Below are 16206 nucleotides of genomic sequence, written 5' to 3'. Positions count from 1 at the left end.
TAAAAAGACCAGGTAGAGGCTAGACAGGCCAGATAGAGAGAGTCCAGATAGGTAGAGAGAGTCCAGAGGGAACATAGGGCTGAGGGAACATAGGCACGCTCCCCTGGTGTGGATCCAGTGCTGCTCCATTTGTCACAGTGACAAATTGACTTAACACTCATGTCATCAGACACCCAGACAAAACCATAAGATGTAGCTGGGCAACTCCAGACAGGAAGAGGAAACCAGAAACAACTTGCTGACAGTGCTAACTGCTGCACCATAATGCCATCTTAATGTAATTATATTTTCACACTGAGTTAAAAGAGGGGACTAAAGAGGTTTGCTACTGTATGTGTCTTCATTTTTACCTGACCAAAGCACTCTGCTGCAGAAGCCTCCCTCATGAAGCAGGACCAGGACAAGGCCTCTCTATCACCTCTGTCAACCTGCTTGTGTAGATGCAGCAATTTGTTTCAGTGTACTAAAAAAAGCAAAAACCTGGGCAGCAGAGCAGAAGGCTCCATCCTGTGATAGTAGTGATAGGCCAACAAGGCAATTACATACACCGCAAAGGATTTGCTGAACTTATCAAATGAAAGATAAAGTTGTTGTCTAATACAACATTTTCTGTTGGAAACCGCGACAACACTGCACTCATTTGTGTTTGTATGCATTGAGCTGATACTGTTTCAGAGAAAAATGTCCATAGTAGGTAGTTGAGCAGGAGTCTACCGCTAGTTTACCTTGTCTGTTGTTACACAGCACACGGCTACTCTGCTCTTCCTGGTCGCTCATCTTTTGTCATTGATGGCAGAGGCATGCATGTGAATGCGTATAGGGACATCTAGTGGCAGCCTGGTTACATTACAAGCAGACAGATTTGGAAGGGAACTGATGAACATTGATATTCATACCGAAACTGAAATTGAAATGGAATGGGATAGGCCTAAATAATGCACCATCATCATAACTGAAGTGGAGCCTTCCTAGCCAAATGCAATTGGCTGTGAACTTCAAAAACACCCATCAAGAGCTAATTGACTGAGGCTGGATAACACAAAAACTTTAGTTAAGTTTTAGATTTCCAGCTATTCTACCTAGCAACACATATATTAATGTTTAAATGTGAAATCTCTAAAATGTGATTTGCACAAATAGCATCAGATCTAGACAGCAAAAACTAATAAATTAAGATGAAATTAATCATAAGGCCACACAGCTTTGGCAACAGACAGCACCATACTTTATTATTTTCCCTCATTAGCATTTCATTTTAGGACCCTTTGATATCAGTAACATGCTGTAGCCTACTATGACCCAAGGCCATTATGTAAATCAAAAAGCTGTTTTATAAAGGTTAAAAATGTGCACCTGACAATACACATATAATGTAGATAAAGCTGCAGTCTTCGGAGTAAATAAACTCTGGGGATTTTTCCAGTACTGCTAAACACTGCCACCAGAGGGCAGTCTCAGCCATAGTTTTGGCTGGAAGAGGAAAGCGCCTCACTGACTTGACTTCAGCAATGAGAATAACACCAAAAAAATCCTCCTCAGACATACATTACAGGAAAAGAGATCACTTAAAACTGAATAAACAAACACTATATAGAGAGACAGATTGTGCAGAAGGAAGATAGCTTTTGCAGATTTTTTTTTCATGCAGGACAACATTTCCCGCTATTATTTGAAGTTGAAATCAGTAACCACTCCAGCTGAGTTTGCTGGCAGACAGAGGTTTTGGGTCTGTGTGTTTCTGTAACATTAATTTATAATGAAAACTTGAGTTATTGTTGGTGTTTGAGCCCCTAGTGGATGGACCCCCATCACAACCAGACAGAGGGAGGAAAACATTTGGGAAGGGAAAATGGGCATAGAGAGCAGTAACAAAGAATTAATAGTATTGCTTGGTAGATTGTGGTTGTTGTACAAAATGATGGAGGAGTTGGCCTCATCAGGACGGTTTGAACTGGTGATAAGAAAAGGTTAACCTGATAATGAGACAGAATTTCCATCTTATTTTCACTTGTAATGTTGTTTCACTATTGGAAAAAAGTGGAGATGTGGGTTGAGATTCAAAGGAGTGAAACCCGTTTAAGAACTGAATAACAAAAGCAGATACGAAAAGGAAACATATATGTAAAACGCCTAATACTGAGAATATTGGCTGTGCATTGTTTGCATGGTAGAGGAGATATGCAATAACAAAATGCCTGTATCAGGGAGCTCTATTGATTAGTATTGATGTACGATGTGTAATGTCCAGTAGTACATGCATCACTATAATCAGAAATCCAGCTGCAGTTTTTTGTGAGATTAAATTATCACACGAACTACACACTTCGATGACAAAACTGGACATTTCATATTTTGAGGTTTGGGAGACTCTCGTCCTCACAGCCACAAATTACACATCCTTCACTCATGATTTGTTCCATGTTGGTCAACAAACTTCCAAGATCTAATTTGAATAGGCATCTATTGCTTCAGCGATTTCAGCATTGCTTCAGTAGTGTTCTTTAGCTGTCACTTTCCAATGTATTTGACCTGTGTTCAACTTTTTCAACTCTTCAGCTGTTACTCTCTGCTGCCATTTAAACTGTTTAAGGCCATTCTGCTTTCAGTTTACATTTTTTACTGTTCAGCTGTAGATTTAGCCTTTTCAGCATATATTCAGCAGTTACTTCAGCGTCATTAGCATTGCTTCAACAAACTACGTAAGCCCCTAGCATTCACATGCATTTTCTTCAGGAAATGCATTTTCTTTTTTTTCTTTTTTTCAAATTCCTTGTGTAAAGTTGATTTTATTTATTCTGATTAATAGAAGCATTTTTAGAAAATATACTCATTTTCAGGCCTGCAAAATCAGATTAAAACTGTGAGTGATCAACTGACTGACTTAAATACTAAGTGCATGATAACACATTTCTCAATTATCACCATCAGCATACACCAAGGAAATGCATTTTCTAGTTTGCTACTGTATATTGATGCAATAATGGGTCAAAACTATGGGCAGAAAGGAATAAAAATGCTCTAATTCTTGCAAAGTTAACATGATTTGGTTTAGTAAGACTGATTCAGACTGAAAAAGCAAGCAGCGGCTGGACAGACTTTCGGCATCCTGCATAAAAAGACACAGCTCCAATTGATAATGATATTCAAAACAAAAAACAAAACAAAACGAACAAAAGTACCCAGATGATTTTCCTCCTCCAGGTAACTATACACGTATCACTGTGTCTGGTCTTTAATGTGGGAGCAGTCTCTGAGGAGGCTATAATTATGTTTAGGAGCAATAAGGAAAAATTAGCGTTGACCAGATAACATGCTGTACATTTCCTGTGACTTCTGAAGCCTTCCAACCGCAGATCTTTATGCTGATGTCAAGTGGAAAAAGCTTTGCATTAACTGACTAAGACAGAGGCATGCAAAGGTTCCACTGATACAACTGAGAGGTCTCATAAGATTCAAATGATTATAAGATTTATATAAAATGGAAAAAACAACATATTTCAAAACTGCTCAGACCTAAGGCTGCATGTTGCATTGGCATAGGCCTAATTATGAGCTTTGATATGTAAATATTTGACAGACTTGACTTGAACTTGCAAGTCATGATCTGTCAAACTTTGAAAATATGAAAATTAGACATTTCTGAACATAACAAGCAAGCCATCACTCACAACACCAGATGCAAACAATAAACATGGGTTCCCTGCCCAAGTGTATGGCAAGCAGCAATTCTTCTCCATAGGCTATTTTACGATCTCAGCTAGCTAGCAACATCTAATTAGTTAGCTAGCTAGCTTTTCTATATAACCTGTTAGCTTGATTGTGATTATCTTTCATCATCCATCCATATGTCAAATTGGCATTTATATATCATTTATTACTGATTTATGTCTCCATGCACCTGCCTCTTGATGAGGTTGGCATGTATGGCATTGGTCCAAGCTTCACAGTTTGAGCTCCAACTTCAGGGAGATGTTTCACCAACCGTCACTGATGGAAATTTCATTCTCAAATTCCTTGGTTGTCTGGACATATGGTGTTATGCCCAGCTCATTAGAAAACATAACCAAAGAGGGAGGGCCACACAACAACCAGTAAATTAATTATAAGTTCAAGGTGAAGGAAAAGTCACAAAGGAAACAGGCAAACAAACTCAAAACCAAACGAAACCATGGTAGGCACCTGAAAAGCATCAGCCATCCAGGAGGGAGAGCGGCCACCATTTTGGGTTAACCAAGCCTATAGAGGTGGGCAGCAGGTGGAGTGAATCCCCCAACGAGTTGGGAGGAGCCGGACCAGAAGCTCCTGGAAGGGAGAAGCACTGGCGGGAAAAACGAAGGGGTGGATCGGACTACGTGCAGACGTAACGCACAGACGGCCATCTTGCGTTAGTCCACTCGCTCTGACTCTGTCCACAGTCAATCATAACTCAGTGAAATCTTGACCGTATATAGCTATTACTTTATTTGCATAATGTTACTATAATGTTACTTTCATAGAAAAGTACATGATTAAAATAATTCGTAATTTGAAGTATGCAGTACTATGATAACTGCATTTCTGGAACCAAATCAGTCAAAAACTGAGCAAGTTCTGGTTATTGTAGTAGAACATGCAGGCATAATGCTCTGAGAGAGCGAGCAGACCGACACAAACTGACGGCCGTGTGGCGACGCTGTGTCATTGGGCAGCAGCATTGAGTCTAGTCTTCTTATTGGGGGTCCCACGTGCACAAAGCTCACAAATTGGGAAATGCTAAACGGCTGGGAGCATGGGTGTGGAGGTCATGTGATTAGGGTCAGGGAGGGAATTGCAGAACAAATGACGCAAAATGCCATGTATGGGTTGCAATCATTATACTTCATCTGCATACATCAGAGTCCTTCTGTTAATGCAATAATCCTGGTGCTATTCAGGGGAAATGTACATACACAGACATTATTGTCATTGTTTGCATTGCAATGTTGCTAGGTTAGAAGATGCAACAGCTCAACGGCACTGTATGGAAAAGCGAGGTTTTGGTTTGTGTATAAGAAACGTTGATACAGTATAGGTGGGTGTTACATTGTGCAAAGTGCATGTTGTTTGCTTGTGACACTGCATTGCAGCAAACACGTTCACCACTAAAAAAATACATTGAAGTCCATCTTTACCTCAAAGAAGCGAGAAGCAGCAACAGTTTCACTTCAATCATTATCTCCAGGGTTCAGTTGACGCCTCCACTCCCACATATCCTGAGCTGATACTTTGCTCAGAAAAATTCCCCAGCCAATCAAAAGTCCAGTTTGCAACTTACGCATGTGTAACCTGAAACTAGACACATATGTATCACGCCCAGTTAAGTTAAATTAATCATTTGAGATTATTACTTATGGTCACAGTTGCAGGATTTAACATTTAGGAATGCAATTTAGGTTATTTAACTTTCTTGTCTTCACATATTTCTGGAATAAATGGGCATTCATTTAAATATAATTCCTGCATGAACCAAAAAGGACAAAGGATCAGTAGCCTAAGTGTGTTTCTGGATCTTAGGCCACTGTTTGTGCACATTGACCATGACGATTCATAAGATTAGACTGGGAGCTAACAAACGGATTCAACCTCATGTGGAAATTGGCGGTTATTGAGCGATATAAGTGAGATGCTGCACCTGAGATATGACCTACCACATTTTAGCAATGTAAGCCCCCACTGTGCAAGTTCACACCTCATAAGAGCTCACTGCAAGTTCACACATTTGAGTTTTTATTTTTTAATGAGCCCTACATTGATTCTGCTACACGTCCATCCCCAGACCCCATCATTGTGACATTACTGTAGTCTGTTTAAGAGTCACAAAGTGATAGAATTTGCATTTAAAAGCCAAAAAAATGTTTAGATGCTGTGAGCGGATGTTGACTCATGGTTTTACCCTTTCCTGATGATTTCTTGTGATCATCATGTCTGGCTTTTTAGAACCAGTGGACACAATTTGGATATGAGAGAGTTTTTCCATCAGAATCTGCACCTATTTGTTCCCCAAATGTTTATAAAAAAGACAATGTATCAGTAGCTTCTCTGTTTGAATTTCCACTCTGAGGTGTGGGCGTAGTTTGATAAATGTTGAAGATTCCTACCTGACTGAAATAATGTAGAAGTATCTAATTGTGATTATCACTTAAGAGAGCCATGATAAGAGCTGGGTGAGTCATTTTACTGCTCAGGGAAGGAGCTTCAATGCTTCCTGTCCTTTCACTTACTATGTATGTTAAAAGAAAGAAACTGAGCATTGTAGTAGTTTTGCCCCAGCAGCTCCACATAAATGTAGAAAAAAACAAGCATCTACAGTATTTTATGCTTGTGATGCCAAGCTTGTTGAAACCCTTGGATGGCTGACCTTTGATTATTATTATCTATTAAGTATGATAAGGAGACAACGTCAAGAATAAGCGTAGTGAATTTATCATAATAGTGACGTAGGCTACTTACATTATAATCATAACAACATTTTTATTTCACTAATCTTCATCTCAAATGAAGAATTCAATGGAAAGACAAAAATATGTATGATGATGTCAGTGTGACTAAAGAGACCTCGATTCACCCACTGAAGTTGTTCAGATAACACGACTCAGATGGTTTTAGCTGATGAAACAACATTAAACTGTGTTTGCTGTATTTGCACTTATTGCTAATCATACAAGATGTTTGGTTTCCGCTGTCAAATGACTAAAAAAAATACTGAAGTAAAGGAAATCAATGACATTTCAGGGGTTTACCCTCTTCTACATTTCTGGGCTGTGTGAAAAAAATATCTGTCCACTCATTTGCATGTCCATTACCATGAAATGAAACTTACTTAAGTGAAATCGATTAAGCTGTACCGGTTGAAACCTAAGTAATTCCGATCAAATGTGCCAGTGTGCAGCTGCCGCAGGGCTGCCTTCAGGTTTTTTGGGGGCTCAACGTAAAATGGAAAGTACAATGACTTTGCGCTGTTCAGATCTGGGTGTCATCTTGTTGAATGCTGAAGTAGCATTTACGCCTGGGACCCTGCATGCAGCTGCAAGGGCAACATCACAAACGCTAAAAAACCAATGGTGTGATTATTGGCAATGTATATGAGCTAACCCCACTGATGCACTGATGTTAACTCATGCGTGAGAACAACTCTGAATGTGTGGTGTACAGTACCACCGCAGCATGATCTAATATGCTGAGGGCTCTGTAAAAACCAGGCCACTTAGCTGTAGCCTACTTGTGCGACATAAAAAGCGTGGTCTTCAAATTCCACCCGCTAAATAACTATTAATGCAGAAGTAGAGCCGAAAAACCCAGATAAACATAGTGTGCAAAGTGGAAACTGCAGCTGTTTTATTCGCACTAAGCTTACAGTAATAAGCGGAATTCTTTTCTTTCTTTCTTTTTTTACAACTAAAACACACTGTAAAGTTTGTACAGTACATTGATCTCATGTTATATAATGCCTTGTTAGTCACAGTATAACAGAATCATAAAACCAACGCTGATGAACACATTTTTTTTTTAAACAAAAAAAGTTTATTATCTTGGCATTCACTCATGAAACAATTTGTGCCTTTACAGACGAAACTGTTTAGTAAAATGTGAAATAACTTCTGTTGGGACAAAAGATTTGATAGTTTAGTAGATCTCAAAAGTCTGTGTTCAGTTGCACACCACCACTGTCAGTATTTACAGGCTTAGCTTCCTGATTAACAACCAACATGTGAGATGAGTAAACAACCTGCTGCCTGTCACTATTACAGAGTTAAACAGACTCTGTTTAACTCTGCATAAAACATTTGGAACACATAAAAAAATACATGGGATGAGAACTAAATCAATAATTAGTCTGACAGATCTATCAAAACATCACCAACTTAAAAGAGAACTTAAAATGCCATGCAGTGGAAAATGGTAGTAAGATAGTGTCAGATAGTTGTATGTGAAATACTGAGTGGATGGAAAAATCACATCTGTGATCTGCATTACAGTACTGTTGGGCTGGTAACAGATCGTTATCTACAAGAAAGGTTTCACCATGTCCCTGTTTCATCTCACTGGTTATTCTTGGCTTTGTTTATTCTAAATGCGACGAAGACAAGAGGAAAGTGGATGAGTCATAAGTTCAAAACTGTGAAAAATGCAATGACAAAAAACTAAACACAGACAGAGGATATACAAGATTCCACTCATCTTGACTAAAAAAAAACACCAATAGTCACCACTACTAGTGACACTGGAGTCTAAATTTAATCACAGGAAGAAAAAGTGTAGCAAAAAGTTCAGAAGCAATGGTGGAAAGTAACTTCTATTTCTATCCCTTAATTTCTTACAGTTTACAATCTCTTCATTTCCCAATCCAAAGTCATTGTAGCGTCCAGGCTGAGGAAGTAGCCTACCACTCAGGAGGTGGATTATAACGCATCAGGGGCTGAAGCTCTGTGCAAGACTGGGGAGTAAACAACTGTTCATGCTAACACTGGCAAGAGCAAAACTTAAAATGAATAATTTCAAAAGATACAGTTGGCATTATTGAGTGTTTTTGTCATCATCAACAAATCCCTTGAACATAACAGTCCAAAACCATGAGTGTGTTACTTCTCCTCTGAATACTTTGAAGATTGAAGATCAATATCTTATCAAAAAACAGCTGATTTTTTTCAAAACAGAAATGAAAAGTGCATTTTTGTGGAACTGTTTTCAGTGCATATCAATACTAATATTTGGTGTTGGCGCATGTCAAAGTAAAACTACAGTGGCTGTTTTCAGTCTTGTCTCATTTGAGTACACAATATGTAAAATGAGAACCATAACTAAAATGGTTTTATTGCCTCAACCTCAGACCAATCTCTGTTAACAATAACAAAAATCCCCCTTGGTTTGGTTTTTTGGCTTGGTTTGTTCCATGTGCTGCTGTGTACTGTTGTGGTTTGCTGTGGTGGGTGTAGATATTCAATCGTGCGACCACCAGAGAGACAAAGAGACCTACATACAGTGACTCTGACATCAAGTGTGAAATTTTCTTCCCCCTCGAAACTGCATTGTTTGTTATTTATTGCAAGACGCTCACAGGCTGGGACAGTTCGTAACTGTGTAAAAACAGCTTTTAGCACCCACGAGAAATGTATTTACAGGTCATGTGGAAAACCTTTACTCAAACCAAGAATAACTAATGGGTTTACATTCAGCTGTGTGTCACACTCTGCTATCTGGGAGATAGCTGACGGCCGCATATTCTGTATCATTTGGATTAATCTCCAAAACTGCGGAAGGTCTTTTAGGAAAGTCCAGGACACTGTAAACCAGCGTGGATGGAAGAACCCCGCTGGAATCTTCAATTGTTTCCTACAAAGAAGAAGTTTTTTTAATTTATCAATCTATTTTTATGTAAATGTCTTTCAAGGTGGGAAAATGATGAGAGCGTTCTTACCTGTAATGTGGGATTAGAGTTTTGTTGCTGTGGTTGTTGGTGTTCGTCTGGACAAGAAGCAAAACAGGTGAAGAACAGTGTCAGTCAGTTACTGTAGTCAGACAGACACGTAACATTAGCAGTGATAACAACAAGTTTAATAATTGTCTCTCTGAGTTAGAAAAGAAGATCAGTATTGAAGACTAATACCTGGAGTGAATTTTCCAGGTTTGCCACATAATTTCCCATAAAACAACAAATTATCCATTTTTGTAGTGTCTGGTTTTGTAGTAGACAAACAACAGTGGTGAACCTTTGTAATTTCTTTACTTGCAGTTTTTTTGTTTGTTTTTTACTTCAAAGAAAGTAAGACAATCAAGCAGTGTGCTAAGCTAAGCTAACTCCAAGCTCCAATTGTAAGGCACAGACTTACAAATGTGTGATAAAGATCTTCTTGTCTAACTCAGCAAAATGCAAATACTTACTATATTTAACATTTCATTTGCAGAGTTTAAATGACTGGTAGTCAAAGGTCTATCAAATCAAGCTATATCTTTAAACAGATGATGATTACATTGAAAATAATTATTCATTCTGTTAAAGTTTTCTAATTTGAGGACACATAGCCCTGTTTTAACAGCGATATCTGAGGACAACATCGGACCAGATTAGCATGACATGAGGAATGCACAGTCAGCAAAACCCTGCATTTGTGTACGGGAAATCATCGATTGTGGTTTCTGAAGTCACGGGGGCTGCGGCGATGTTCCTACACAAAGTAGGGCAGAGGGGTTTGTCTCTGAGTGAAAGCGCACTCATAATAATAGTGAACAAATACTGCAAGCGAGTCTTTTTTTCCACGCTTCCATCAGTGATAGTATACATTCACATTTGCATGCTGTGAGGGAGGACTTCTTTTCAGAAGCACTGAATCATCACATGTGTCAAAAGGATGTGAAAGTGCAATCTGGTTAGCATTCTTAAGCATCTAACCACACAACTGCACTTTTTTTTTTCCAGAAAATGACAACAATTCATCTCACCCTCACTGTTTTCACATGATTTCAATAATTTGGTAAAAAAAAAAAAAAAAAAAAAAAAAAAAACAAGGCAAGGTGTAGTAAGTTGTATAACCCATTTTTACAAACACTTGGGCTTTACACAGTATCATAACAACATCCTCTGCCCTACTACTGACTCGAGGTGCCACAGATTCAATCTTGCTGGTTTATTAGGTCAAACAGTGGGTTTTCTGGATTGTTGTCCTGGTGACAATCAGAAACTCATATCTCAAAAACAACAAAACAAGCAAAAAAAAACAAACACTTGAGTGCAATTTGAGTATGATGTTATGTGAAATTTGATGGCCGATAAGTCAAACAAACACTCATAAGTAGTTCGTTTTGAAGAGTGAGTTTCCCTACCTTCAGTTCTCACGAGACACCAGATGAGCCAGGAGAGGGCTGCAACCAGCAGCGCTACAGGTAAAACCACCACGATGACGACGATATGAAAGGGAAATAAAGTTCCATTGTCTTCGCCTGGGGCGTTAGTCAGCAATGGAGGATCTGTAGGAGTTAAAAGGAAATTATGAAACTATAGACATGTCTCTAGAAAAATAATAAATGTTTTTTTCAAAACCTATAGCAGGTGCTGCCACGGTAATAATGATACGGGAGGTGTGATGTCACATTATGTCCTGTACAATGTGTCTTTTACAGAATTAGCCTATACTATTTTTCCTATAAATGAAATATAAAATACACAGCACTGTTGAGGCACAGACACTTGCACTTTTTTCAACTCACAGCTTTAGTAGCAGACTTACAAGACTTTATCCCGCAGTGAAACTAACACTTTGCGGAGTGACAAGTACAGTTTTACAAGTGCGTCAGTGAGAATGCGTAGCAGGTCAAGGTGCTCGTCATTCTGCATTTTTATTCTTGTCAACAAATTTGTTGAAAAGAAAAGACTCTCAGTACTTTCAGACTTCCCTTTACATGCCCAGACTGTAAAAGATGGTCACAAAAGATATTGAAAAAGGCTTAAAACTAGTTGAGCACTATAGTCTCAAAAATATTAAATTATTACTATTAATATTAAACAGGGGTAGATAGTGTATTAGTATTAGTAGTATTAGTATTAGTATTTCAGAAGGGCAGTGGTTAAAAATAAAAACAAAGAACCCACAGTCATTTCTAGAAAAAAGCAGGTGTCTAATTTAGATGTTGGGAGAATAATATCCTCTTAATATTTCTTGATCTTCATGCATATCCCTGATATTCTGTATACATGTGGCACAGATAACTCACACTCTAGTTTGTAGCTATGTTAGCAGCATGGATAGCGACGTCTAGTGGTCAGTCAGTCCACCACTTTAGTCCAGACTGAAATAGGCTTCTTACGTAACTTAAAAGGTATTAGATAGAAGACAATTTAAACTTGTTTGATAATCAGTGGTGGTGCCAAGATGATGTCTCCTACTGACTTCAGTGCCACCATGAGGTTCACAGTCTTGGTTTTGAGAGTAAACCACAACATCAACCAAATCGAGATTTTTCCCATCAGCCAGAATAACAGAGAAGAGAAGAGAAGAGAAGAGAAGAGAAGAGAAGAGAAGAGAAGAGAAGAGAAGAGAAGAGAAGATCTGCATTGTCATTGTAACATGTACATTGAAATTAAAATGCCAAACCAGTCAGTGCATCAGTGCCTCAGCTGTGTTTAGTGTGAGGCAGCAAATGTTAGCATGCTATCACTCTCAAGTGAAACGATAAGCATGATAAACAAAGCCTACTTGTCTAATGTCAACGTCTATATTGACCATATTAGTAGTTTAGCCCAAAGCATTTCCTCTTGGCAAATATTGCTCAGACAAGAGTAAACAATACATTTGTTTGAACTACTTTAATACATTAATACATTATCTGTACTATACTGTATAGCACCTACAACAGTAATATGTCTATGGGCGATGAAGTCAGGGTAAACTGTTTACCACGGTATCTCTCTTTGTATGTTTTGCATTGTACTGGTGGACATTTATGGTCAATGTAAAAAAAAAAAAATTTGCTTTATGGCAATTGTCTTTATATATCTTCTTGTTTTAAGTATTTTTTGGGGGGCTTTTGCCTTTAATTGATAGGATAGTTGAGAGAGACAGGAAATGGGGGGGCAGAGAGAGGGGGAACGACACGTAGCTAATGGCAAGCCGATGCAGGCTCGAAGTTTAAGCCCACTCAACCCACTGCTCCATAGCAGACCTCTGTCAGGTGTTTATAACTTAATAAAAAGACATTAAATGAGAGAAGATTATATCCATATCCACCTGCTGCAACAGTGTTGGCCACTGATGTGTTTCTTAATAGTGGCTGGACAACAACAGAGCTCTATGGCATAGAGAAATAAGCTATATCAGGCTTTTGTTATAAAAGAAATAATATTTTGCTGGATCAAATTGTGGATTGTTTTGGTCTTTTGTCAAATTTGTTGACAGTAACAATGCAGAAACAGATCAGGTAAGAAGATAATGGCATGATCTAGTGACGCATGTCTGGGTGGTAAATATTGACTCGGTTAATTAAAGTGTATACTGTGGGGCAATTTCTCTCTGTTTACATAAGAAGTGATGCATGATGGGTAACTGTGTAAACCACAATGACTTAGAACATGGACATCTTAGAAATACACCTGTAGATCAACTAAATTTAGTATAAAACAACAGGAAATCTCTGTGGTAACAAAAGGTTCATCTTTCTCTGCTGCAGCTGCACAGTCCACCCTCTAACAAAGAGCCTTTCCTTCATGTTGATTTGATCCGTGTCATTTCATACATCATTTTACTATAATCATAAAGTCTGACTTTACCTGCACTGGTACTGGTACTGGTACTGGTCTTGTTCTCCGCTTGGACAATGAGTTCCACCCTGTTACTTTCTTTGACCCCTCCAATGTCAAACAAACTGATCCAGTAAATTTGACTGTGATTTAGGCTAAGATTTGTAATGCGGTATAAAAATATACTATTTTCAGGGGAAATGTTATAAAAACCTCCTCCTGCGCAAATGTTGGACTTATAACAATGAGCAATCTTTTTTGTGCCTGTTGTATAAACTGAAAAATGACTGTTAGGGTGAAGGACTGTGTCGTTAAATGTAAAATTAAGGGTGATGCTGCTGCCGAGGGTCCCGGTGACCTCTGCATGGCTCAAGCCTGTGAGAAGAAAAAAAAGATGTGTATGAGAAGGCAGATACAATCATCAGTATCGCCACGTCTATTTCCTCTGAAATATCAACCATGCAGGATCCAGCTGAACATCGTTTTCTTCAGTAGCCCAGTTAAATGGACAACAGAGCTGAAAGAACAGAAATTCATGACCTCTGAGCCCAAAAACCTAAAATCCTCACTGTTTGGCATCAGTGTGGTTTCACTGCATATAGATACATGTCATGGATATCAAATGCATGCATGCAATATCTGCTTAACTACTTTATTTGTTAGTATTATTGTCCACAGTATACAAACTCTTGGCTCAGGATAAGGTGCTTGTGTAAAGCGTGATAGAACAGTCAGTATCACTGAATGTCCCATCTGTCTTCATACAAACATGTTATAATCCACAATATGTTTCAATTAAGGACATTGTTAAACTCAGTTGACATTTTTTCCATGTCGTCAAACAGTCCAAAAAGGGTGAGTACATTTGTAGAAGGATTTAATAAGGATTTGACAAACCAACTGTCAGTGAATAAATATTCTAAGTATCTTAAATATAAATATAAATTTGAGACTAAGACGCACAATAGTTATATTAGCTGGTTGTCAAGGTCCCACATTATACTTTGGCCGCTTTTGCCTTCACATTAGTTCACGTCACACTCATTATAATGTCCATTTTTAGCAGCAGCAAAACAACAGATACCAAAGTCAAACCGAGAAGACACCACGTCACGAAACTAAAAGATTGTGGTATTAACGGAATAATTAGAACATGTTGAGTAAACAGCCACTGATTTGAGACAAAATCAAGGATACATTCAAAAATATGTTTTAAAAATGAACCAATAGCAGTTGAAAACATAATAAAACACCATAGAAACCAAGGTTTTGATAGAGATGAATAAATCAGCTTACCATTGAGAATCATGTGAGCTGTGGCGATCAAAACTAACCCGACAGACTTTGTGATAATGTTGTTACCCATGGTAAGAAAGCTGCTTGCAGGCCTGGCAACGTGGCCCTTGAGTCTTTAATTGTGACACTATTTCTAAAGTTGCCTTGGTGTGTTAGGTCCTCTAGTTGTGTCTTTCTCGTCGAGCAGCAGGTTGTGTGCCTGACAGAAGGAAACTGAAGACAGGAACTTGCACAAACACTGATATATCTACCTACGGCATCACAGGCGCCTCCTGTAACGGAAGACTTCACAGAGCTTCATGGACATGTGGTGTAGACTGAGGAACTCAGCTGAAGAGTTTGTCTCTCATATGATCCAGGAAGAGCAAATAGTTTTCTTCGTATTTTGAGGGAGAAGTCACAGACGTGCCTCCCACAGTAAAGCCCCAAGCACTGGTCTGGGGACTGAATCTTTCACAGAAAACCTTTGTACATATAGTTTAGCTTTTTCTACAGTAGAAATGGTCAAATATGAGCTGTTGTTTAACCTGTAAATTGCAATTTATCATTATGGTTAAAGGTTGGTAGCCTGTTTTTGATTGAAGTTCAGATTCAGTTCACTTGAACTATACAAAAGAAAACCCCCACATTTTTTTCTAAGTAAATAGTTTCACTTTTGTCTGCTGGGGTTTTGAGATCTCGGTCTCTGGGGATTTTATCTTTAAGTCAAGTCAGGTCTTATAAAACTTGGGGTTAGAGAGCTTCTTAAATTTGAGTGAGCTATTTCTGTCAACATCAATACAGTGTGCAGGCATTGGCTGTGCTGTAGGTGGGAGTGTGATCAAATCCTCCTTTTGATAATAATAAAAAATATTTATTTTTTTGTAATCTAAATTCCTCATCGACAGATCAAATCCTCTTTTTGATAATAAAAAAAAATCAATGTTTTTTTTTGTGGAAATCTTAATTCCTCATTTGCGTTAAAACAAAACTTTAAGGAGGAACAGAAACAACAGAATCTATTTTTTCATTCATTTTTTTTTATGTCTCAGTTTCATTCCTACTTAAAAGCAATCAACCCAAAGTTAATGTTCAGAATAACTATGCTCATGTCTATATGGGTAACGATAAGCCACACACACAAAACAACACTCTAACCACAGAAGAGGAAGTTGGGGGCTTTGAGGTAGCGACTTGACAGTTTAAGACAAATCACTATCACTGTACAGCATGGGTGGGATTTGTTGGTTGGATGGTTGGTTTCAGTGGTTGATGGAGGTGGTCACTTCTTAGGCAGCTCCTGTTCTCACTTCTCTCAGTCACCACTGAACATGCAGACGAAGACCCCCCACGTCTTAAACCACTGGAGCAGATGACTCAGACGTAAGGGGCTAAAAATATTGGGAGGCAATGCTCTGCACCTTCTGTAAATCTCAGCCATGTAAGAATAGATCAAAATCTAATCTGGCCTGCATAACGTCAAAGTGAGAAATTACTTGGTTGTAAGTTGTAACCACTGTCAACAACTGACATCATGTGCTCTATATCTATACCCGCTCTCTTTGCTCACATGCTGTAAACAAAGATTTTAACAAAGTTTAGTTCATACTATAACTTGCCTTGTCGCCAAATGTACTGTAGTATTTTTCTGATCGATGGACTACTATATGATCACTCAGTCAGTC

The 16206-nt window shown here is 38.4% G+C and overlaps 1 long non-coding RNA gene across 1 annotated transcript; it reads right to left on the bottom strand.

The window, feature by feature from the left end:
• Nucleotides 1–9228: 9228 nt before the first annotated feature.
• Nucleotides 9229–14714, bottom strand: LOC310984334. The gene is made up of 5 exons (XR_014595302.1): nt 14543–14714; nt 13277–13621; nt 10837–10980; nt 9434–9480; nt 9229–9348 (listed from the first exon to the last, which is right to left on the bottom strand). It is a non-coding gene; the product is annotated as an uncharacterized lncRNA (long non-coding RNA).
• Nucleotides 14715–16206: the final 1492 nt, after the last annotated feature.

Source organism: Trachurus trachurus, assembly GCF_905171665.1.
Source record: "Trachurus trachurus genome assembly, chromosome: 4".
Taxonomy (NCBI): Eukaryota; Metazoa; Chordata; class Actinopteri; order Carangiformes; family Carangidae; genus Trachurus; species Trachurus trachurus.
This window is presented reverse-complemented; position numbering and strand designations above follow the sequence as displayed.